The following is a 24,764-nucleotide window of genomic DNA, read 5'->3' on the forward strand; positions in this document are numbered from 1 at the left end:
TCCCTTGCCAGGAGCGCCCCCTGTCTAGAGGGCTATTAGGAGAAAGTCTGTCAGGAGCAAGGACTTCATATCTCAGTGCCTACTTCTGCTGCCTTTTTTTTTCCCAATCCACACACATGAACTGGAAGAAAAATGTCAGGAAATCCATGTTGGTAACACCCATATGGCTAACATAAGCTTGCCATTTTAGCCCCAAACTAGAGTCTTTTACAGGAATCCCTTTGCACCACAGGAAGGAGGCAAACTCCATGATTATATCAAACCCATCATATACAAATGAAGAAATCTCAGGGGTATCATTTCCCTGCATCTCCCTGGACCCCAGCCTAATTAGACCTGTCACAAGCTCTTTTCTCTGTGGTTTGCATGGTTTAGGTGGCTTGAAAACAGATGGCAATCTTCTCTTTTTTTCTTTGTTGTTTTTTTTTTTTTTCCTGGTAAGCTCTTTTTATAGCAAAGGGAAGACCACTCAAACCATCATTTTTCTGCTCACGTGTATTATCTAGCACAGTGCAAATCATAGGCTGCTCCCAGTGTTGCCATGTCCTGCTGGAAAACACTCTTAGTGGGGAAAACAAATCCCCAGCCATAGGCTGGGCTGGACAGTGCCAAAAGACCACCATGGAAATAAGACTCGCTTTGAAAAACAAGCGAGCGGAGGTGGCACTGGTGTGCTGGAAAGGTCAATCATGTTCAGACCTAGAACATTTGGATCTGTTCCCAAAGCACAGCCAGGCAAATGATGACTCTTCCCAAATGAGCAAAAACAGTCCATTGCTGCTACTGCAGTCTTGATTCCTTTTCTAGCCAAACCAAGATCCACAGTTGGCCATCTGTACAGGGGATGCGAAATGCACTTCAGCCGCAGCGTAAACCTTCCACACCTCATGTGGGACTTGCACCTTTCTCAGAGTTATTTGCCTACCTCATTTTGTGGCAAGAGGTTCAGAACTTATGGAAAGCCTTTAAGAGATACTCTTTTGAGTACTGAAAGAGTAAGGAAGCTACTGTCATTTTGGACATTTGTGTCAAAACTCATCTACACATGGGATAGTGTGTGGTGTGTGGCATGGATGATTTTTTTCTCCTTCTTCTCCTTTTTAGTAATGCCTGAGATCTTTGCTTTGGAAAAAACATACCTAAACAAAAGAATCAGGGAACAAAAGTCCTGATCAGAGAGAAGGTCCATCTGGCCCAAGACTCAGTCTCCAAAGCTGCCAGCCATCCATGTCTACAGGGTCTTGGGGGTGCTCAAAGGCCTCAATGGCTGCGACCGGCCTCCCTTGGGACCATCTTCTGCAGGGGCCCAGGGGACGTGTCTCAGGTCAGCCTGGGACCTCTGGTGCCTGCCTGAGCCACGTTGTAGGTGTGTGTGCCTGTCTCTGCCCCATCTCCTGGACAGGCCTGGCCCCTGCTCTGCAGACAGCGGCTTCCTGGATGGAGTCCTCAGGCCTGGGTCAGAGCTCATCATGCTCCAGGCACAACTACTGAGCACAACGATGCTGTGCTGTGCTGTGCTGCTCTATTCTGTACACTCACAATGAGTCCAATAAAGATGTGACTGTTCAACTGAAATGACAGAGAGGTTTTAGATCCAAAAAATATTTCAGGGACACATACACAAAGGATACAACTGGAAACAGATTTTTTTTTTTTTTTTAATTTATATTTATCTTATTAAAATTAAAAATTTTAATAGAAGAAGGAGAAGGAGGAGAGCTGGCTCCTGCTGCAAACTTGCCCTGGGAGAAAGAACCCGAGAAAGCCAGGGCACGAGTGGTGCCTTGGAGGGCAAGAGCAGTGGGCATGAACTGAGCCAAAAGGGCCCAGAGGAGCTCTGACAGGTGGTCATGCTCAATGCTGCAGAGGAAGGCAAAAAAACCCCGGGGACCAGCGCCAATCTGCCCCGGGGGAAAATTCCTTCCTGACCCCAACACTGGCGATCGGCTGTTCCCTGAGCATTTGAGCAAGACCTGGCTCCTCGACACACAGGCTGGTCATGCCTCCCAGGAGAACACAGAATAAAAGAATTATAGAATGATAGGATGATGATCTCTTCTCTTCTCTTCTCTTCTCTTCTCTTCTCTTCTCTTCTCTTCTCTTCTCTTCTCTTCTCTTCTCTTCTCTTCTCTTCTCTTCTCTTCTCCTCTTCTCTTCTTTCCCTTTCCCTTTCCCTTTCCCTTTCCCTTTCCCTTTCCCTTTCCCTTTCCCTTTCCCTTTCCCTTTCCCTTTCCCTTTCCCTTTCCCTTTCCCTTTCCCTTTCCCTTTCCCTTTCCCTTTCTCTCTCTTATCCTCTTTCTTCACCTCTTCCCTCTCCCTCTCCCTCTTCCTCTTCTCTCTCCTCTTTTTCTTCCCTTCTTTTCACTAGCAGTACATGCTGACGAAATCCCTGACAAACACTTGTAACCTTGCCCAGCTTACCCATTCGCTCCATCACCTTGTGGGAAGGAGCCATGTACCTTCTGGTGGCCGTGAGAGCACCGGGCCCCCTTCAAACCACTCTGCATTCCACTTCCTACAGCTGCTTACCCTGGCTCCCCAGTCCATGAGGACGGTGAGCTCTGCACTGCTCCTCAAGAAGGCATTCCCTTGATTTTTCTACTGATATCCAGCTGAAAAGGATGTTCATCCATCAGATGAACTTGGAACGCGGCCCTGCTGGGAGATGGTCTTGCAGCAGAGAAACTCCAGCTGCCTCATTCAGGTCTTCCTCCTTCAGCCCCTGTCAAGGGATTCCACCGGCTCCTCAAGGACTTCCTCTCCAACGTCTTCAGGCTGCCTCCAGGCCAGCTCTGGCAGCAGACACGGGAGGCTGCTCCCTTTTATACTGTCCCAGGGCATTGTGACCTCAGCATTGCTGGCTGGTCACACTGTGACACGGAGGTGACATGGGCCCCCAGTGTCCCACCCCGTCTGCTGCCCATGCACCCAGCACTCCTTGGAGGAAGGACTTTGGGGTGTTGCTGGCCCCGAGGCTGCCTCCAGGCCAGCTCTGGCAGCAGACACGGGACGCTGCTCCCTTTTATACTGCCCCAGGGCATTGTGACCTCAGCATTGCCCAGTGGTCGCATTGTGACATGGAGGTGACATGGGCCCCCAGTGTCCCACCCCACCCACTGCCCATCCACCCAGCACTCTTTGGAGGAAGGACTTTGGGGTGCTGCTGGCCCCGAGGCTGTCCTTCTGTCCAGGAGGCCCAGGTGGCTGTCCGTGCTCTTGGTGGTCATGCACTGGGCATGGCTGAAACCACCTGGGAATGGCGGTGCCATGAAATTACTGAGGAGGTTATTCAGATACAAAGGAACTTCTTCTCTTTTCCTGTAACGTTACTAAAAGAAACTATGAAAAACAATCCTCTAGTATATGCTGGTAATGAATTGCTCTGCAAAAGTGCTGCCATGGCTGCAGGAACCTGCCAGCCTACGTCTATTCCATTCAAGAATCTCAGCATTTTGGTGCCAGCTCCATGTGAAGCCAGGGGCCCTCGCACCTCTCCAGCCGTAGCTCTGATGGATCATCAGGCAGAGTGAGGCTAGAGGCGAATTCCCTTGCCAGGAGCGCCCCCTGTCCAGAGGGCTGTTAGGAGAAAGTCTGTCAGGAGCAAGGACTTCATATCTCACTGCCTACTTCTGCTGCCTTTTTTTTTTCCCAATCCACACACATGAACTGGAAGAAAAATGTCAGGAAATCCATGTTGGTAACACCCATATGGCTAACATATGCTTGCCATTTTAGCCCCAAACTAGAGTCTTTTACAGGAATCCCTTTGCACCACAGGAAGGAGGCAAACTCCATGATTATATCAAACCCATCATATACAAATGAAGAAATCTCAGGGGTAGCATCCCTGCATCTCCCTGGACCCCAGCCTAATTAGACCTGTCACAAGCTCTTTTCTCTGTGGTTTGCATGGTTTAGGTGGCTCGAAAACAGATGGCAATCTTCTCTTTTTTTCTTTGTTGTTTTTTTATTTTTCCTGGTAAGCTCTTTCGATAGCAAAGGGAAGACCACTCAAACCATCATTTTTCTGCTCACGTGTATTATCTAGCACAGTGCAAATCATAGGCTGCTCCCAGTGTTGCCATGTCGTGCTGGAAAACACTCTTAGTGGGGAAAACAAATCCCCAGCCATAGGCTGGGCTGGACAGTGCCAAAAGACCACCATGGCAATAAGACTCGCTTTGAAAAACAAGCGAGCGGAGGTGGCACTGGTGTGCTGGAAAGGTCAGTCATGTTCAGACCTAGAACATTTGCATCTGTTTCCAAAGCACAGCCAGGCAAATGATGACTCTTCCCAAATGAGCAAAAACAGTCCATTGCTGCTATTGCAGTCATGTTTCCTTTTCCTGCCCAAACCAAGATCCACAGTTGGCCATCTGTACAGGGGATGCAAAATGCACTTCAGCCGCAGGGTAAACCTTCCACACCTCATGCGTGACTTGCACCTTTCTCAGAGTTCTTTACCTACCTCAGTGTGTGGCAAGAGGTTCAGAACTTATGAGAGCCTATAAGAGTTACTCTTTTGAGTACTGAAAGAGTAAGGAAGCTACTGTCACTTTGGACATTTTTGTCATACACACATGGGATAGTGTGTGGTATGTGGTGTGGTGTGTGGCATGGATTTTTTTTTTCTCCTTGTTCTCCTTTTTAGTAATGCCTGAGATCTTTGCTTTGGAAAAAACATACCTAAACAAAAGAATCTGGGAACAAAAGTCCTGATCAGAGAGAAGGTCCATCTGGCACAATACTTGATGAGGCCTTCTATGGACAGCTGAGAGTGGCCTCACAGTCTCAGGCCCTGGTTGTTGTGGGTGATTTTAACTTCCCTGATGTTTGCTGGAAGGACCATTCAGCCAGCCAGCCACAGTCCAGGAGGTTCCTCCAGTGCATTGATGAGAACTTCCTCATGCAGATGGTGGAGGAGCCGACTAGGAGAGGTGCACTGCTGGATCTCATCCTCACTAACAAGGAGGGTCTGGTCGAAGCAGTAAAGGTTGAGGGCTGCCTGGGTTGCAGTGACCACAAGATGGTGGAGTTCAGCATCTCGTGTGGCAGGAACAGAATAGCAAGTAGAATTGCAACCCTGGACTTCAGCAGGGCTAACTTTGGCCTTTTCAAGCAATTGCTGCGGGAAATCCCATGGGCAAGACTGCTTGAAGGAAAAGGGGCCCAAGATAGCTGGGTGGCATTCAGAGAATGCTTCTTCCACGCTCAGGATCAGAGCATCCCCACACGTAGGAAGTCAAGGAAGGAAGCCAGGAGGCCTGCGTGGTTGAATAGGGATCTGTTGGGTATGCTCAAGCAGAAGAGGAGAGTTTACAGTCACGGAAGCAGGGGCTGGCCACTTGGGAGGAATATAAGGCTGCTGTTAGAGGATGTAGGAAGGCAGCTAGGATAGCCAAGGCCTCCTTAGAATTACAGCTGGCGAGAGGGGTCAAGGACAGCAAAAAGAACTTTTTCAAATACATAGCAGATAAAACACATACCAGAGGCAATGTAGGCCCACTGATGAATGGGGTGGGTGCCCTGGTGGTAGAAGATACAGAGAAGGCAGAATTACTGAATGCCTTCTTTGTTTCTGTCTACTCTGCCTGAGGCTGTCCTGGGGAGCCCTGTACCCCTGAGACCCCGGATGAAGCCAGGTCAATGGAGGAGTTTGCTTTAGTCGATGAGGACTGGGTTAGGGAGCAATTAAATAGTCTGGACATTCATAAATCCATGGGTCCAGATGGGATGAATCCGCGGGTGCTGAGGGAGCTGGCTGAAGTCATTGCTGGACCGCTCTCCATCATCTTTGCCAAGTCTTGGGAAACGGGAGAGGTGCCCGAGGATTGGAGGAAAGCAAATGTCACTCCAGTCTTCAAAAAGGGCAAGAGGGAGGACCCGGGTAATTATAGACCGATCAGCCTCACCTCTGTCCCTGGGAAAGTAATGGAACAGCTTGTCCTTGGTGCCTTCTCAAGGCATATCAAGGATAAGAGGGTTATTAGGGGCAGTCAGCATGGCTTTACCAAGGGTAGGTCATGCTTGACCAACCTCATAGCCTTTTATGAGAATGTAACAAGGTGGATGGATGATGGCAGAGCGGTGGGTGTGGTCTACCTTGACTTCAGTAAAGCCTTTGACACAGTCTCCCACAGCATCCTCACAGCTAAACTGAGGGAGTGCGGTCTAGACAATAGAGTAGTGAGGTGGGTTGCAAACTGGCTTAGGGAGAGAAGCCAGAGAGTGGTAGTCAATGGTGCGGAGTCTAGTTGGAGGCCAGTATCCAGTGGAGTGCCTCAGGGGTCAGTGCTGGGGCCAATATTATTCAATATATTCATTAACGACTTGGGAGAGGGAATTGAGTGTACTATCAGCAAGTTTGCTGATGACACCAAGCTGGGAGGAGTGGCTGACACGCCGGAGGGCTGTGCTGCCATCCAGCGGGACCTGGACAGGCTGGAGAGTTGGGCGGGGAATAACCTAATGAAATTTAACAAGGGCAAGTGTAGAGTCCTGCATCTGGGCAGGAACAACCAACCCCAGGTTCCAGTATAGGTTGGGAGATTACATATTAGAGAGCAGTGTAGGGGAAAGGGACCTGGGGGTCCTGGTGGACAACAGGATGACCGTGAGCCAGCACTGGGCCCTTGTGGCCAGGAAGGCCAATGGCATCCTGGGGTGTATTAGAAGGGGGGTGGTTAGTAGATCGAGAGAGGTCCTCCTTCCCCTCTACTCCGCCCTGGTGAGACCACATCTGGAATATTGTGTCCAGTTCTGGGCCCCTCAGTTCAAGAAGGACAGGGAACTGCTGGAGAGGGTCCAGCGTAGGGCAACGAAGATGATTAAGGGAGTGGAGCACCTCCCTTATGAAGAAAGGCTGAGGGAGCTGGGTCTCTTTAGTTTGGAGAAGAGGAGACTAAGGGGGGACCTTATTAATGTTTATAAATATATAAAGGGTGAGTGCCATGGGGATGGAGCCAGGCTCTTCTCGGTGGCAAACAATGATAGGACAAGGGGTAATGGGGTCAAGCTGGAACACAAGAGGTTCCACTTAAATTTGAGAAGAAACTTCTTCTCAGTAAGGGTGACAGAGCACTGGAACAGGCTGCCCAGGGAAGTGGTGGAGTCTCCTTCTCTGGAGACATTCAAAACCCGCCTGGACATGTTCCTTTGCGACCTCACCTAGGTGTTCCTGCTCCAGCAGGGGGATTGGACTAGATGATCTTTTGAGGTCCCTTCCAATCCCAAACATACTGTGATACTTGGTCCCAAAGCTGCCAGCCACCCATGTCTACGGGGTCTTAGGGGTGCTCAAAGGCCTCAGTGGCTGCGACCGGCCTCTCTGGGGACCCCCACCGTCTCCTGCAAGGGCCCAGGGGACAAGTCTCAGCTCAGCCTCGGACCTCTGGTCCCTGCCTGAGCCATGTTGTAGGTGTGTGTGCCTGTCTCTGCCCCACCTCCTGGACAGGCCTGGCCCCTGCACTGCAGACAGCGGCTCTCCTGGATGGAGTCCTCAGGCCTGGGTCAGAGCTCATCATGCTCCAAGCACAACTACTGAGCACAACGATGCTGTGCTGTGCCGTGCTGCTCTATTCTGTACACTCACAATGAGTCCAATAAAGATGTGACTGTTGGACTGAAATGCCAGAGTGGTTTTAGATCCAAAAAATATTTCAGGGACACATACACAAAGGATACAACAGGAAACAGAATTTTATTTTATTTTTTAATTTATATTTATTTTATTACAATTACAATATAGAAATTACAATTACAATATACAAGTAGTGTGTGCTGTGTTGTGTGGTGTGTTGTTTGGTCTTTGTTGTGGGTGGTGCTCTGTGTGCTGTGTTTTGTGATGTGTGTTGTCTGGTGTGTGATATGTTGTGTGTTGTACTGTGTATTGTGTGCTTTTGTGTATTGTGTGGTGTGTGGAATGTTGTGTGTTTTGTTGTGGTATGTTGTGTATGTTGTGGTGGGTTGTGCGTTGTGTGTTGTGTGTTTTTTGTCTTGTGGTGTGTGAAGTGGTTTGTGATGTGTGTAGTGGCTGTGGTGTGTATTGTGTGGTGTTTTGTGGCACGGTGTGTGGTGTGTTGAGTGTTGTGGTGCGTTGTGCGTTGTGTTGTGTGGTGGGGTATGTGGTGTAGCGTGTGCTGTAAAGTTGTCTGTTATGTGTGGGGTGGGGTGTGACGTGTTCTCTTGCGGTTTTTGCAGTGTGTAGTGTATTGTGTTGTGTGTTGTCATGTTTTGTGTGTCTTGTGGGAAACAAAAGTGCAATTTGAAGTTAATTTGGCCAATTCTGACAGGGATAATAAAAAGTCCTTCTTCAAATATGTTAACAAGAAAAGGAGGGGCAAGGAAAACCTCCATTCTCTGTTGGACTTTGAGGGAAATATCGTTAACAAAGATGAGGAGAAAGCTGAGGTACTTAATACCTACTTTGCCTCAGTTTTAACTAGTAAGACAGGTGGCCCTCAGGACAACTCATCTCTGGAGGTGGTTGACAGAGATAGGAACCTAAATAAGCCCCTTGTATTCCAGGAGGAAATAGTAAGTGATTTACAGAGCCATCTGGATCCTCACAAGTCTATGGGACCAGATGGGATCCATCCTAGGGTGATGAGGGAGCTAGCAGAAGAACTTGCCAAGCCGCTCTCCATCATCTTCCAACAGTCCTGGCTCACTGGGGAGGTCCCATATGATTGGAAATTTGCCAATGTTACCCTAGTCCACAAAAAGGGCTGCAAAGCTGACCCTGGCAACTACAGGCCCGTCAGCCTGACCTCGGTGCCTGGCAGGGTTATGGAGCAGATCATCCTGAATGGAATCACACAGCACCTTCAGGATGGACAAGGGACCAGACCCAGCCAGCATGGGTTTAGGAGAGGCAGGTCCTGTCTGACCAACCTGATCTCCTTTTATGATCAGGTAACTCACCTGGTGGATGAGGGGAAAGCCGTGGATGTGGTCTATCTGGACTTCAGCAAGGCCTTTGACACTGTCTCCCATAATATACTCCTGCAAAAGCTGGCAGCCCTTGGCTTGGACAAGAGTACCCTACGCTGGGTTAAGAACTGGCTGGAGGGCCGGGCCCAGAGAGTGCTGGTGAATGGGGCTGCATCTAGCTGGTGGCCAGTCACTAGTGGTGTTCCCCAGGGGTCGGTGTTGGGTCCAGTCCTATTTAACATCTTTATTGACGATTTAGATGAGGGGATTGAGACCATCATCAGCAAATTTGCTGATGACACCAAGTTGGGAGGGAGTGTCGACCTGCTGGAAGGCAGGAGGGCTCTGCAGAGGGATCTGGACAGACTGGAAAAATGGGCTGATTCCAACGGGATGAAATTCAATAAGGCCAAGTGCCAGGTGCTGCACTTTGGTCACAACAACCCCCTGCAGCGCTACAGGCTGGGCGCAGAGTGGCTGGAGAGCAGTCAGACAGAAAGGGACCTGGGGGGACTAATGGACAGGAAGCTCAACATGAGCCATCAGTGTGCCCAGGTGGCCAAAAAGGCCAATGGTATCCTGTCCTGTATCAAAAATAGCGTGGTCAGCAGGACAAGGGAAGTGATCCTTCCCCTGTACTCTGCATTGGTGAGGCCACACCTGGAGTATTGTGTTCAGTTCTGGGCCCCTCAGTTCAGGAAAGACATTGAAGTGCTGGAGCGGGTCCAGAGAAGAGCAACAAGACTGGTGAAGGGACTTGAGCATAAGACCTATGGGGAGAGGCTGAGGGAGCTGGGGTTGTTTAGTCTAGAGAAGAGGAGGCTTAGAGGTGACCTCATCACTCTCTATAACTACCTGAAGGGAAGTTATAGCCAGGTGGGGATTGGTCTCTTCTCCCAGGCAGTTAGCAATAGGACAAGGGGGCATGGGCTTATACTCTGCCAGGGGAAATTTAGGCTGGATATTACAAAGAAATTCTTTACAGAGAGAGTGGTCAGGCATTGGAATGGCTGCCCAGGGAGGTGGTGGACTCGCCGTCCCTGGAGGTTTTTAAATTGAGATTGCACATGGCACTTAGTGCCATGATCTAATAAACGGACTAGAGTTGGACCAAGGGTTGGACTCGATGATCTCTGAGGTCTTTTCCAACCCGTCGATTCTGTGATTCTGTGATTCTGTGATTCCTGAGACGCTGTGCCTCTGTGCCACCATAATGACCCTGCCTGAGATGTTGTGCCTCTGTGCCACCATAGTGACCCTGCCTGGAGACGCTGTGTCTATGGGCAATCATAGTGACCCTGCCTGAGACGCTGTGCCTCTGTGCCATCATAGTGACCCTGCCGGAGACGCTGTGCCTCTGTGCCATCATAGTGACCCTGCCTGAGACGCTGTGCCTCTGTGCCATCATAGTGACCCTGCCTGAGACGCTGTGCGTCTTTGCCACCATAGTGACCCTGCCGGAGACGCTGTGCCTCTGTGCCATCCTAGTGACCCTGCCTGAGACGCTGTGCCTCTGTGCCATCATAGTGACCCTGCCTAGAGACGCTGTGCCTGTGTGCCATCATAGTGACCCTTCCTAGAGACGCTGTGCCTCTGTGCCATCATAGTGACCCTGCCTGAGACGCTGTGCCTCTGTGCCACCATAGTGACCCTGTGCCAAAGGGATCGATACTGGGCTCTCCAAAGATGAGATGAAAGATGGAAAGCCCTAATGCACGCAGTATGGGCAACTAACAAGAGGAGCTGGAAGCCATCGTGCAGCAGGAAAGCTATGACATGATTGCCATCACAGAAACATGGTGGGATGACTCTCATGACTGGAGTGCTGCTATGTGTTGCTACAAGCTCTTCAGAAAAGATAGGCAGGGTAGGAGAGGTGGACGGGTGGCTTTGTATGTTAGAGAGTCACTTCACTCTTAAACTTGAGGTCAGCAGTGACAAGGTTGAGTGCCTGTGGACCAGAATCAGAGGGAAGTCCAACAAGGCTGACATCCTCGTGGGTGTCTGTTATAGACCGCCCAACCAGGATGATGAAGGAGATGAATTATTCTACAAGCAGCTGGCAGATGTCTCAAAATCAACGGCCCTTGTTCTTGTGGGGGACTTTAACCTGCCGGATATCTGCTGGGAGCTCAATACTGCACAGAAGAGGCAGTCTAGGAAGTTCCTAGAGTGTATAGAGGACAATTTCCTTCATCAGCTGGTAAATGAGCCTACCAGAGGCAAGACCCCGCTAGACCTACTGTTTACAAACAGAGAAGGGCTGGTGGGAGATGTAGTGGTTGGAGGCCGCCTGGGGCATAGTGACCATGAAATAATAGAATTCTCAATACTCAGAGATGCAAGGAAAACCATTAACAAAACCTCTACGCTGGACTTCCGGAGGGCAGATTTTTGCCTATTCAGAAGTCTAGTTCAGAGCATACCCTGGGAAACAAAGCTTAAAAACAAGGGGGCCCAGGAGGGTTGGACATGCTTCAAGCAGGAGGTTTTGAGTGCGCAGGAACAGGCTATACCAGTGTGCCGAAAGGCTAGCCGTCGGGGAAGACAACCGGCTTGGCTAAACAGGGAGATTCTGAATGAAATCAGAAATAAAAAGAGACTTTACCGACTGTGGAAAAAAGGGCTGGCTACTTATGAAGAATTTATGGAAATAGCTAGATCATGCAGAAAAAAAATCAGGGAAACAAAAGTGCAATTTGAAGTTAATTTGGCCAATTCTGTCAGGGATAATAAAAAGTCCTTCTTCAAATATGTTAACAACAAAAGGAGAGGCAAGGAAAATCTCCATTCTCTGTTGGACTCTGAGGGAAATATAGTTAACAAAGATGAGGAGAAAGCTGAGGTACTTAATACCTACTTTGCCTCAGTTTTTACCAGTAAGACAGGTGGCCCTCAGGACAACTCATGTCTGGAGGTGGTTGACAGAGATAGGAACCCAAATAGGGCCCTTGTATTCCAGGAGGAAATAGTTGGTGATTTACTGAGCCATCTGGATCCTCACAAGTCAATGGGACCAGATGGGATCCATCCTAGGGTGATGAGGGAGCTAGCAGAAGAACTTGCCAAGCCGCTCTCCATCATCTTCCAACAGTCCTGGCTCACTGGGGAGGTCCCATATGATTGGAAATTGGCCAATGTTACCCCAGTCCACAAAAAGGGCTGCAAAGCTGACCCTGGCAACTACAGGCCTGTCAGCCTGACCTCGGTGCCTGGCAGGGTTGTGGAGCAGATCATCCTGAATGGAATCACACAGCACCTTCAGGGTGGACAAGGGATCAGACCCAGCCAGCATGGGTTTAGGAGAGGCAGGTCCTGTCTGACCAACCTGATCTCCTTTTATGATCAGGTAACTCACCTGGTGGATGAGGGGAAAGCTGTGGATGTGGTCTATCTGGACTTCAGCAAGGCCTTTGACACTGTCTCCCATAATATACTCCTGCAAAAGCTGGTAGCCCATGGCTTGGATAAGTGTACCCTATGCTGGGTTAAGAACTGGCTGGAGGGCCGGGCCCAGAGAGTGCTGGTGAATGGGGCTGCATCTAGCTGGCGGCCGGTCACTAGTGGTGTTCCCCAGGGGTCGGTGTTGGGTCCAGTCCTATTTAACATCTTTATTGATGATTTGGATGAAGGGATTGAGACCATCATCAGCAAGTTTGCTGATGACACCAAGTTGGGAGGGAGTGTCGACCTGCTGGAAGGCAGGAGGGCTCTGCAGAGGGATCTGGACAGACTGGAAAAATGGGCTGATTCCAATGGGATGAAGTTCAATAAGGCCAAGTGCCGGGTGCTGCACTTTGGTCACAACAACCCCCTGCAGCGCTACAGGCTGGGCGCAGAGTGGCTGGAGAGCAGTCAGACAGAAAGGGACCTGGGGGGACTAATGGACAGGAAGCTCAACATGAGCCATCAGTGTGCCCAGGTGGCCAAAAAGGCCAATGGTATCCTGTCCTGTATCAAAAATAGCGTGGTCAGTAGGACAAGGGAAGTGATCCTTCCCCTGTACTCTGCATTGGTGAGGCCACACCTGGAGTATTGTGTTCAGTTCTGGGCCCCTCAGTTCAGGAAAGACATTGAAGTGCTGGAGCGAGTCCAGAGAAGAGCAACAAGACTGGTGAAGGGACTTGAGCATAAGACCTATGGGGAGAGGCTGAGGGAGCTGGGCTTGTTTAGTCTGGAGAAGAGGAGGCTTAGAGGTGACCTCATCACTCTCTATAACTACCTGAAGGGAAGTTATAGCCAGGTGGGGATTGGTCTCTTCTCCCAGGCAGTTAGCAATAGGACAAGGGGGCATGGGCTTAAACTCTGCCAGGGGAAATTTAGGCTGGATATTAGAAAGAAATTCTTTACAGAGAGAGTGGTCAGGCCTTGGAATGGCCTGCCCAGGGAGGTGGTGGACTCGCCGTCCCTGGAGGTTTTTAAACTGAGATTGCACATGGCAGTTAGTGCCATGATCTAATAAACGGACTAGAGTTGGACCAAGGGTTGGACTCGATGATCTCTGAGGTCTTTTCCAACCCAGTCGATTCTGTGATTCTGTGATTCTGTGTTGTGTGGTACGGCATGTGGTGCAGTGTGTGAGCTGTGGTGTGGTGTGTGTTACCTTTTCTTGTGTGGTGTGGGGTTTTTATGTTGTGTCGTTTGCTGTGTACTGTGCTCTATTGTGTGCTGTGTGCTCTGTGGTGTCTCGCTTTGCTGTTTAGTGCTGTGTTCAGTTTGTTGGGTTGTGCGTTGGATAGGGTGCTGTATGGTGTCTTCGTGTCTTGTGTGCTGTGTGGCACGATGTGATGTGTGGTGTTGTGTGCTGTGTTGTGAATTGTGTGGTGTTGTATATTGTGTGGTGTATTGTATGTTTGGTGTGGTGTGTCATGTGCTGTTTTTTGGTGTGTGAGGTGCTGTGTGTTGCATTGCATTGTGTGGTGTGCTCTGTGCTGTGGTGGGGTGTTTTGTGTTATGTTTGGTACTGTGTGGTGCTGCAAGAAGTGTGGTGTGGTGTGTGGTGTGTGATGTGTTTTCTGTGGTGTATTCTGTGGTGTCATATGTGCTCTGGTGAGTAGTGTGTTGTGTAGTGCTATGTGGTGTATGGTGTTGTAGGGTGTGGTATGTGGTGTGTGCTATGTGGGGTGTTGTACCTTGTTCTTTGGTGTGTGTGGTGTGCAGTGTATGTCTGGTGTTCCATGAGTGTGAAGAGGAAGAAGGAGAAGAAGGAGAAGGAGAAGGAGAAGGAGAAGGAGAAGGAGAAGGAGAAGGAGAAGGAGAAGGAGAAGGAGAAGGGAAGAAGGAGAATGAGGAGAAGGAGGAGAGCTGGCTCCTGCTGCAAACTTGCCCTGGGAGAAAGAACCCGAGAAAGCCAGGGCACGAGTGGTGCCTTGCAGGGCAAGAGCAGTGGGCATGAACTGAGCCAAAAGGGCCCAGAGGAGCTCTGACAGGTGGTCATGCTCAGTGCTGCAGAGGAAGGCAAAAAAACCCCGGGGACCAGGGCCAATCTGCCCCGGGGCAAAATTCCTTCCTGACCCCAGTGCTGGCGATCGGCTGTTCCCTGAGCATTTGAGCAAGACCTGGCTCCTCGGCACACAGGTTGGTCATGCATCCCAGGAGAACACAGAATAGCAGAATGATAGAATGATAGGATGATGATCTCTTCTCTTCTCTTCTCTTCTCTTCTCTTCTCTTCTCTTCTCTTCTCTTCTCTTCTCTTCTCTTCTCTTCTCTTCTCCTCTTCTCTTCTCTTCTTCTCTTCTCTCTCTTCTCTTCTCTTCTCTTCTCTTCTCTTCTCTTCTCTTCTCTTCTCTTCTCTTCTCTTCTCTTCTCTTCTCTTCTCTTCTCTTCTCTTCTCTTCTCTTCTCTTCCTCTCTTATCTCTCTTCTCTTCTTCTTTCTCTCTCTTCTCCTCTTTCTTCACCTCTTCCCTCTCCCTCTCCCTCTCCCTCTTCCTCTTCTCTCTCCCTCTTTTTCTTCCCTGCCCTTCACTAGCAGTACATGCTGAGGAAATCCCTGACAAACACTTGTAACCTTCCCCAGCTTAGCCATTCGCTCCATCACCTTGTGGGAAGGAGCCCTGTACCTTGTGGTGGCCGTGAGAGCACCAGGCCCCTTGAAACCACTCTGCATTCCACTTCCTACAGCTGCTTACCCTGGCTCCCCAGTCCATGAGGACGGTGAGCTCTGCACTGCTCCTCAAGAAGGCATTCCCTTGATTTTGCCACTGATATCCAGCTCAAGAGGATGTTCATCCATCAGATGAACTTGGAACGCGGCCCTGCTGGGAGATGGTCTTGCAGCGGAGAAACTCCAGCTGCCTCATTCAGGTCTTCCTCCTTCAGCCCCTGTCAAGGGATTCCACCGGCTCCTCAAGGACTTCCTCTGCAATGTCTTCAGGCTGCCTCCAGGCCAGCTCTGGCAGCAGACACGGGAGGCTGCTCCCTTTTATACTATCCCGGGGCATTGTGAGCTCAGCATTCCTGGCTGGTCACACGGTGACACGGAGGTGACATGGGCCCCCTGTGTCCCACCCCGTCTGCTGCCCATCCACCCAGCACTCTTTGGAGGAAGGACTTCGGGGTGCTGCTGGCCCCGAGGCTGTCCTTCTGTCCAGGAGGCCCAGGCGGCTGTCCCTGCTCTTGGTGGTCATGCACTGGGCATGGCTGAAACCACCTGGGAATGGTGGTGCCATGAAATTACTGAGGAGGTTATTCAGATACAAAGGAACTTCTTCTCTTTTCCTTTAACGTTACTAAATGAAACTATGAAAAACAATCCTCTAGTACATGCTGGTAATGAATTGCTCTGCAAAAGTGCTGCCATGGCTGCAGGAACCTGCCAGCCTACGTCTATTCCATTAAAGAATCTCAGCATTTTGGTGCCAGCTCCATGTGAAGCCAGGGGCCCTCGCACCTCTCCAGCCGTAGCTCTGATGGATCATCAGGCAGAGTGAGGCTAGAGGCGAATTCCCTTGCCAGGAGCGCCCCCTGTCCAGAGGGCTGTTAGGAGAAAGTCTGTCAGGAGCAAGGACTTCATATCTCAGTGCCGACTTCTGCTGCCTTTTTTTTTTCCCAATCCACACACATGAACTGGAAGAAAAATGTCAGGAAATCCATTTTGGTAACACCCATATGGCTAACATAAGCTTGCCATTTTAGCCCCAAACTAGAGTCTTTTACAGGAATCCCTTTGCACCACAGGAAGGAGGCAAACTCCATGATTATATCAAACCCATCATATACAAATGAAGAAATCTCAGGGGTAGCATCCCTGCATCTCCCTGGACCCCAGCCTAATTAGACTTGTCACAAGCTCTTTTCTCTGTGGTTTGCATGGTTTAGGTGGCTCGAAAACAGATGGCAATCTTCGCTTTTTTTCTTTGTTGTTTTTTTATTTTTCCTGGTAAGCTCTTTTTATAGCAAATGGAAGACCACTCATAGCATCCTTTTTCTGCTCACGTGTATTATCTAGCACAGTGCAAATCATAGGCTGCTCCCAGTGTTGCCATGTCCTGCTGGAAAACACTCTTAGTGGGGAAAACAAATCCCCAGCCATAGGCTGGGCTGGACAGTGGCAATACACCACCATGGCAAAAAGACTCGCTTTGAAAAACAAGCGAGCGGAGGTGGCACTGGTGTGCTGGAAAGGTCAATCATGTTCAGACCTAGAACATTTGGATCCGTTCCCAAAGCACAGCCAGGCAAATGATGACTCTTCCCAAATGAGCAAAAATAGTCCATTGCTGCTATTGCAATCATGTTTCCTTTTCCTGCCCAAACCAAGATCCACAGTTGGCCATCTGTACAGGGGATGCAAAATGCACTTCAGCCGCAGGGTAAACCTTCCACACCTCATGTGGGACTTGCACCTTTCTCAGAGTGGCATTTTGTGGCAAGAGGTTCAGAACTTATGGAAAGCCTTTAAGAGATACTCTTTAGAGTACTGAAAGAGTAAGGAAGCTACTGTCATTTTGGACATTTGTGTCAAAACTCATCCACACATGGGATAGTGTGTGGTGTGTGACATGGATTTTTTTTTCTCCTTGTTCTCCTTTTTAGTAATGCCTGAGACCTTTGCTTTGGAAAAAACATACTTAAACAAAAGAATCTGGGAACAAAAGTCCTGATCAGAGAGAAGGTCCATCTGGCCCAAGACTCAGTCTCCAAAGCTGCCAGCCATCCATGTCTACAGGGTCTTGGGAGTGCTCAAAGGCCTCAGTGGCTGCGACCGGCCTCCCTTGGGACCATCTCCTGCAGGGGCCCAGGGGACGTGTCTCAGCTCAGCCTGGGACCTCTGGTGCCTGCCTGAGCCACGTTGTAGGTGTGTGTGCCTGTCTCTGCCCCACCTCCTGGACAGGCCTGGCCCCTGCACTGCAGACAGCGGCTCTCCTGGATGGAGTCCTCAGGCCTGGGTCAGAGCTCATCATGCTAGGCACAACTACTGAGCACAACGATGCTGTGCTGTGCTGTGCTGCTCTATTCTGTACACTCACAATGAGTCCAATAAAGATGTGACTGTTCAACTGAAATGACAGAGAGGTTTTAGATCCAAAAAATATTTCAGGGACACATACACAAAGGATAAAACTGGAAACAGATTTTTTTTTTTTTTTAATTTGTATTTATCTTATTAAAATTACAAATTTTAATAGAAGAAGGAGAAGGAGGAGAGCTGGCTCCTGCTGCAAACTTGCCCTGGGAGAAAGAACCCGAGAAAGCCAGGGCACGAGTGGTGCCTTGGAGGGCAAGAGCAGTGGGCATGAACTGAGCCAAAAGGGCCCAGAGGAGCTCTGACAGAAGGTCATGCTCAATGCTGCAGAGGAAGGCAAAAAAACCCCGGGGACCAGAGCCAATCTGCCCCGGGGGAAAATTCCTTCCTGACCCCAACACTGGCGATCGGCTGTTCCCTGAGCATTTGAGCAAGACCTGGCTCCTCGACACACAGGCTGGTCATGCCTCCCAGGAGAACACAGAATAAAAGAATGATAGAATGATAGGATGATGATCTCTTCTCTTCTCTTCTCTTCTCTTCTCTTCTCTTCTCTTCTCTTCTCTTCTCTTCTCTTCTCTTCTCTTCTCTTCTCTTCTCTTCTCTTCTCTCTCTTCTCTCCTCTCTCCTCTCTTCTCTTCTCTTCTCTTCTCTTCTCTTCTCTTCTCTTCTCTTCTCTTCTCTTCTCTTCTCTTCTCTTCTCTTCTCTTCTCTTCTCTTCTCTTCTCTTCTCTTCTCTTCTCTTCTCTTCTCTTCTCTTCTCTTCTCTCCTCTCCTCTCCTCTCCTCTCCTCTCCTCTCCTCTCCTCTCCTCTCCTCTCCTCTCCTCTCTTCTCTTCTCTTCTCTTCTCTTCTCTTCTCTTCTCTTCTCTTCTCTTCTCTTCTCTTCTCTTCTCTTCTCTTCTCTTCTCTTCTCTTCTCTCCTCTCCTCTCCTCTCCTCTCCTCTCCTCTCCTCTCCTCTCCTCTCCTCTCTTCTCTTCTCTTCTCTTCTCTTCTCTTCTCTTCTCTTCTCTTCTTCTCTTCTCTCTTCTCTTCTCCTCTTCTCTTCCCTTTCCCTTTCCCTTTCCCTTTCCCTTTCCCTTTCCCTTTCCCTTTCCCTTTCCCTTTCCCTTTCCCTTTCCCTTTCCCTTTCCCTTTCCCTTTCCCTTTCCCTTTCCCTTTCCCTTTCCCTTTCCCTTTCCCTTTCCCTTTCTCTCTCTTCTCCTCTTTCTTCACCTCTTCCCTCTCCCTCTCCCTCTTCCTCTTCTCTCTCCTCTTTTTCTTCCCTTCTTTTCACTAGCAGTACATGCTGAGGAAATCCCTGACAAACACTTGTAACCTTGCCCAGCTTACCCATTCGCTCCATCACCTTGTGGGAAGGAGCCATGTACCTTCTGGTGGCCGTGAGAGCACCGGGCGCCCTTCAAACCACTCTGCATTCCACTTCCTACAGCTGCTTACCCTGGCTCCCCAGTCCATGAGGACGGTGAGCTCTTCACTGCTCCTCAAGAAGGCATTCCCTTGATTTTGCTACTGATATCCAGCTGAAAAGGATGTTCATCCATCAGATGAACTTGGTACGTGGCCCTGCTGGGAGATGGTCTTGCAGCGGAGAAACTCCAGCTGCCTCATTCAGGTCTTCCTCCTTCAGCCCCTGTCAAGGGATTCCACCGGCTCCTCAAGGACTTCCTCTCCAATGTCTTCAGGCTGCCTCCAGGCCAGCTCTGGCAGCAGACACGGGAGGCTGCTCCCTTTTATACTGTCCCAGGGCATTGTGAGCTCAGCATTGCTGGTTGGTCACACTGTGACACGGAGGTGACATGGGCCCCCAGTGTCCCACCCCGTCTGCTGCCCATGCACCCAGCACTCCTTGGAGGAAGGACTTTGGGGTGTTGCTGGCCCCGAGGCTGCCTCCAGGCCAGCTCTGGCAGCAGACACGGGACACTGCTCCCTTTTATACTGCCCCAGGGCATTGTGACCTCAGCATTGCCTGGTGGTCGCATTGTGACATGGAGGTGACATGGGCCCCCAGTGTCCCACCCCACCCACTGCCCATCCACCCAGCACTCTTTGGAGGAAGGACTTCGGGGTGCTGCTGGCCCCGAGGCTGTCCTTCTGTCCAGGAGGCCCAGGCGGCTGTCCCTGCTCTTGGTGGTCATGCACTGGGCATGGCTGAAACCACCTGGGAATGGCGGTGCCATGAAATTACTGAGGAGGTTATTCAGATACAAAGGAACTTCTTCTCTTTTCCTTTAACGTTACTAAATGAAACTATGAAAAACAATCCTCTAGTACATGCTGGTAATGAATTGCTCTGCAAAAGTGCTGCCATGGCTGCAGGAACCTGCCAGCCTACGTCTATTCCATTCAAGAATCTCAGCATTTTGGTGCCAGCTCCATGTGAAGCCAGGGGCCCTCGCACCTCTCCAGCCGTAGCTCTGATGGATCATCAGGCAGAGTGAGGCTAGAGGCGAATTCCCTTGCCAGGAGCGCCCCCTGTCCAGAGGGCTGTTAGGAGAAAGTCTGTCAGGAGCAAGGACTTCATATCTCAGTGCCTACTTCTGCTGCGCTTTTTTTTCCCAATCCACACACATGAACTGGAAGAAAAATGTCAGGAAATCCATTTTGGTAACACCCATATGGCTAACATAAGCTTGCCATTTTAGCCCCAAACTAGAGTCTTTTACAGGAATCCCTTTGCACCACAGGAAGGAGGCAAACTCCATGATTATATCAAACCCATCACATACAAATGAAGAAATCTCAGGGGTAGCATCCCTGCATCTCCCTGGACCCCAGCCTAATTAGACCTGTCACAAGCTCTTTTCTCTGTGGTTTGCATGGTTTAGGTGGCTCGAAAACAGATGGCAATCTTCTCTTTTTTTCTTTGTTGTTTTTTTCTTTTTCCTGGTAAGCTGTTTTGATAGCAAAGGGAAGACCACTCAAACCATCATTTTTCTGCTCATGTGTATTATCTAGCACAGTGCAAATCATAGGCTGTTCCCAGTGTTGCCATGTCCTGCTGGAAAACACTCTTAGTGGGGAAAACAAATCCCGAGCCATAGGCTGGGCTGGACAGTGCCAAAAGACCACCATGGAAATAAGACTCGCTTTGAAAAACAAGCGAGCGGAGGTGGTACTGGTGTGCTGGAAAGGTCAATCATGTTCAGACCTAGAACATTTGGATCCGTTCCCAAAGCACAGCCAGGCAAATGATGACTCTTCCCAAATGAGCAAAAACAGTCCATTGCTGCTATTGCAGTCATGTTTCCTTTTCCTGCCCAAACCAAGATCCACAGTTGGCCATCTGTACAGGGGATGCGAAATGCACTTCACCCGCAGCGTAAACCTTCCACACCTCATGCGTGACTTGCACCTTTCTCAGAGTTATTTGCCTACCTCAGTGTGTGGCAAGAGGTTCAGAACTTATGAAAGCCTATAAGAGTTACTCTTTTGAGTACTGAAAGAGTAAGGAAGCTACTGTCACTTTGGACATTTTTGTCATACACACATGGGATAGTGTGTGGTATGTGGTGTGGTGTGTGGCATGGATTTTTTTTTTTCTCCTCGTTCTCCTTTTTAGTAATGCCTGAGATCTTTGCTTTGGAAAAAACATACCTAAACAAAAGAATCTGGGAACAAAAGTCCTGATCAGAGAGAAGGTCCATCTGGCACAATACTTGATGAGGCCTTCTATGGACAGCTGAGAGTGGCCTCACAGTCTCAGGCCCTGGTTGTTGTGGGTGATTTTAACTTCCCCGATGTTTGCTGGAAGGACCATTCAGCCAGCCAGCCACAGTCCAGGAGGTTCCTCCAGTGCATTGATGAGAACTTCCTCATGCAGATGGTGGAGGAGCCGACTAGAAGAGGTGCACTGCTGGATCTCATCCTCACTAACAAGGAGGGTCTGGTCGAAGCAGTAAAGGTTAAGGGTGCCTGGGTTGCAGTGACCACAAGATGGTGGAGTTCAGCATCTCGTGTGGCAGGAACAGGATAGCAAGTAGAATTGCAACCCTGGACTTCAGCAGGGCTAACTTTGGCCTTTTCAAGCAATTGCTGGGGGAAATCCCATGGGTAAGACTGCTTGAAGGAAAAGGGGCCCAAGATAGCTGGGTGGCATTCAGAGATTGCTTCTTCCACGCTCAGGATCAGAGCATCCCCACACATAGGAAGTCAAGGAAGGAAGCCAGGAGGCCTGCGTGGTTGAATAGGGATCTGTTGGGTATGCTCAAGCAGAAGAGGAGAGTTTACAGGTCATGGAAGCAGGGGCTGGCCACTTGGAAGGAATATAAGGCTGCTGTTAGAGGATGTAGGAAGGCAGCTAGGATAGCCAAGGCCTCCTTAGAATTACAGCTGGCGAGAGGGGTCAAGGACAGCAAAAAGAACTTTTTCAAATACATAGCAGATAAAACTAATACCAGAGGCAATGTAGGCCCACTGATGAATGGGGTGGGTGCCCTAGTGGCAGAAGATACAGAGAAGGCAGAATTACTGAATGCCTTCTTTGTTTCTGTCTACTCTGCTGGAGGCTGTCCTGGGGAGCCCTGTACCCCTGAGACCCCGGATGAAGCCAGGTCAATGGAGGAGTTTGCTTTAGTCGATGAGGACTGGGTTAGGGAGCAATTAAATAGTCTGGACATTCATAAATCCATGGGTCCAGATAGGATGCATCCGCGGGTGCTGAGGGAGCTGGCTGAAGTCATTGCTGGACTGCTCTCCATCATCTTTGCCAAGTCTTGGGAAACGGGAGAGGTGCCCGAGGATTGGAGGAAAGCAAATGTCACTCCAGTCTTCAAAAAGGGCAAGAAGGAGGACCCGGGTAATTATAGACCGGTCAGCCTCACCTCTGTCCCTGGGAAAGTAATGGAACAGCTTGTCCTTGGTGCCATCTCAAGGCATATCAAGGATAAGAGGGTTATTAGGGGCAGTCAGCATGGCTTTACCAAGGGTAGGTCATGCTTGACCAACCTCATAGCCTTTTATGAGACTGTAACAAGGTGGATGGATGATGGCAGAGCGGTGGATGTGGTCTACCTTGACTTCAGTAAAGCCTTTGACACAGTCTCCCACAGCATCCTCACAGCTAAGTTGAGGAGGTGTGGTCTAGACAATAGAGTAGTGAGGTGGGTTGCAAACTGGCTTAGGGAGAGAAGCCAGAGAGTGGTAGTCAATGGTGCGGAGTCTAGTTGGAGGCCAGTATCTAGTGGAGTGCCTCAGGGGTCAGTGCTGGGGCCAATATTATTCAATATATTCATTAACGACTTGGGAGAGGGAATTGAGTGTACTATCAGCAAGTTTGCTGATGACACCAAGCTGGGAGGAGTGGCTGACACGCCGGAGGGCTGTGCTGCCATCCAGAGACCTGGACAGGCTGGAGAGTTGGGCGGGGAATAACCTAATGAAATTTAACAAGGGCAAGTGTAGAGTCCTGCATCTGGGCAGGAACAACACCGGGTTCCAGTATAGGTTGGGAGATTACATATTAGAGAGCAGTGTAGGGGAAAGGGACCTGGGGGTCCTGGTGGACAACAGGATGACCATGAGCCAGCACTGGGCCCTTGTGGCCAGGAAGGCCAATGGCATCCTGGGGTGGATTAGAAGGGGGGTGGTTAGTAGATCGAGAGAGGTCCTCCTTCCCCTCTACTCCACCCTGGTGAGACCACATCTGGAATATTGTGTCCAGTTCTGGGCCCCTCAGTTCAAGAAGGACAGGGAACTGCTGGAGAGGGTCCAGCGTAGGGCAACGAAGATGATTAAGGGAGTGGAGCACCTCCCTTATGAAGAAAGGCTGAGGGAGCTGGGTCTCTTAGTTTGGAGAAGAGGAGACTAAGGGGGGACCTTATTAATGTTTATAAATATATAAAGGGTGAGTGCCATAGGGATGGAGCCAGGATCTTCTCGGTGGCAAACAATGATAGGACAAAGGGTAATGGGATCACGCTGGAACACAAGAGGTTCCACTTAAATTTGAGAAGAAACTTCTTCTCAGTAAGGGTGACAGAGCACTGGAACAGGCTGCCCAGGGGGGTTGTGGAGTCTCCTTCTCTGGAGAGATTCAAAACCCGCCTGGACATGTTCCTTTGCGACCTCACCTAGGTGTTCCTGCTCCAGCAGGTGGATTGGACTAGATGATCTTTTGAGGTCCCTTCCAATCCCAAACATACTGTGATACTTGGTCCCAAAGCTGCCAGCCACCCATGTCTACGGGGTCTTAGGGGTGCTCAAAGGCCTCAGTGGCTGCGACCAGCCTCCCTGGGGACCCCCACCGTCTCCTGCAAGGGCCCAGGGGACAAGTCTCAGCTCAGCCTGGGACCTCTGGTCCCTGCCTGAGCCATGTTGTAGGTGTGTGTGTCTGTCTCTGCCCCACCTCCTGGACAGGCCTGGCCCCTGCCCTGCAGACAGCGGCTCTCCTGGATGGAACCATCAGGCCTGGGTCAGAGCTCATCATGCTCCAGGCACAACTACTGAGCACAACGATGCTGTGCTGTGCTGTGCTGCTCTATTCTGTACACTCACAATGAGTCCAATAAAGATGTGACTGTTGGACTGAAATGCCAGAGTGGTTTTAGATCCAAAAACAATTTCAGGGACACATACACAAAGGATACAACAGGAAACAGAATTTTATTTTATTTTTTAATTTATATTTATTTTGTTACAATCACAATATACAAATTACAATTACAATATACAAATAGTGTGTGCTGTGTTGTGTGGTGTGTTGTTTGGTCTTTGTTGTGCGTGGTGCTCTGTGTGCTGTGTTTTGTGAAGTGTGTTGTCTGGTGTGTGATATGTTGTGTGTTGTACTGTGTATTGTGTGCTTTTGTGTATTGTGTGGTGTGTGGAATGTTGTGTGTTTTGTTGTGGTATGTTGTGTATGTTGTGGTGGGTTGTGCGTTGTGTGTTCTGTGTTTTTTGTCTTGTGGTGTGTGGTTTGTGATGTGTGTAGTGGCTGTGGTGTGTATTGTGTGGTGTTTTGTGGCACGGTGTGTGGTGTGTTGAGTGTTGTGGTGCATTGTGCGGTGTGTTGTGTGGTGGGGTATGTGGTGTAGCGTGTGCTGTGGTGTGCCAAGTTGTCTGTTATGTGTGGGGTGTGGTGTGATGTGTTCTCTTGCGGTTTTTGCAGTGTGTAGTCTATTGTGTTGTGTGTTGTCATGTTTTGTGTGTCTTGTGGGAAACAAAAGTGCAATTTGAAGTTAATTTGGCCAATTCTGTCAGGGATAATAAAAAGTCCTTCTTCAAATATGTTAACAACAAAAGGAGGGGCAAGGAAAACCTCCATTCTCTGTTGGACTTTGAGGGAAATATAGTTAACAAAGATGAGGAGAAAGCTGAGGTACTTAATACCTACTTTGCCTCAGTTTTAACCAGTAAGACAGGTGGCCC

The sequence above is a fragment of the Streptopelia decaocto genome (assembly GCF_964273445.1).
Source record: "Streptopelia decaocto genome assembly, contig: HAP1_SCAFFOLD_109, whole genome shotgun sequence".
Lineage (NCBI taxonomy): Eukaryota > Metazoa > Chordata > Aves > Columbiformes > Columbidae > Streptopelia > Streptopelia decaocto.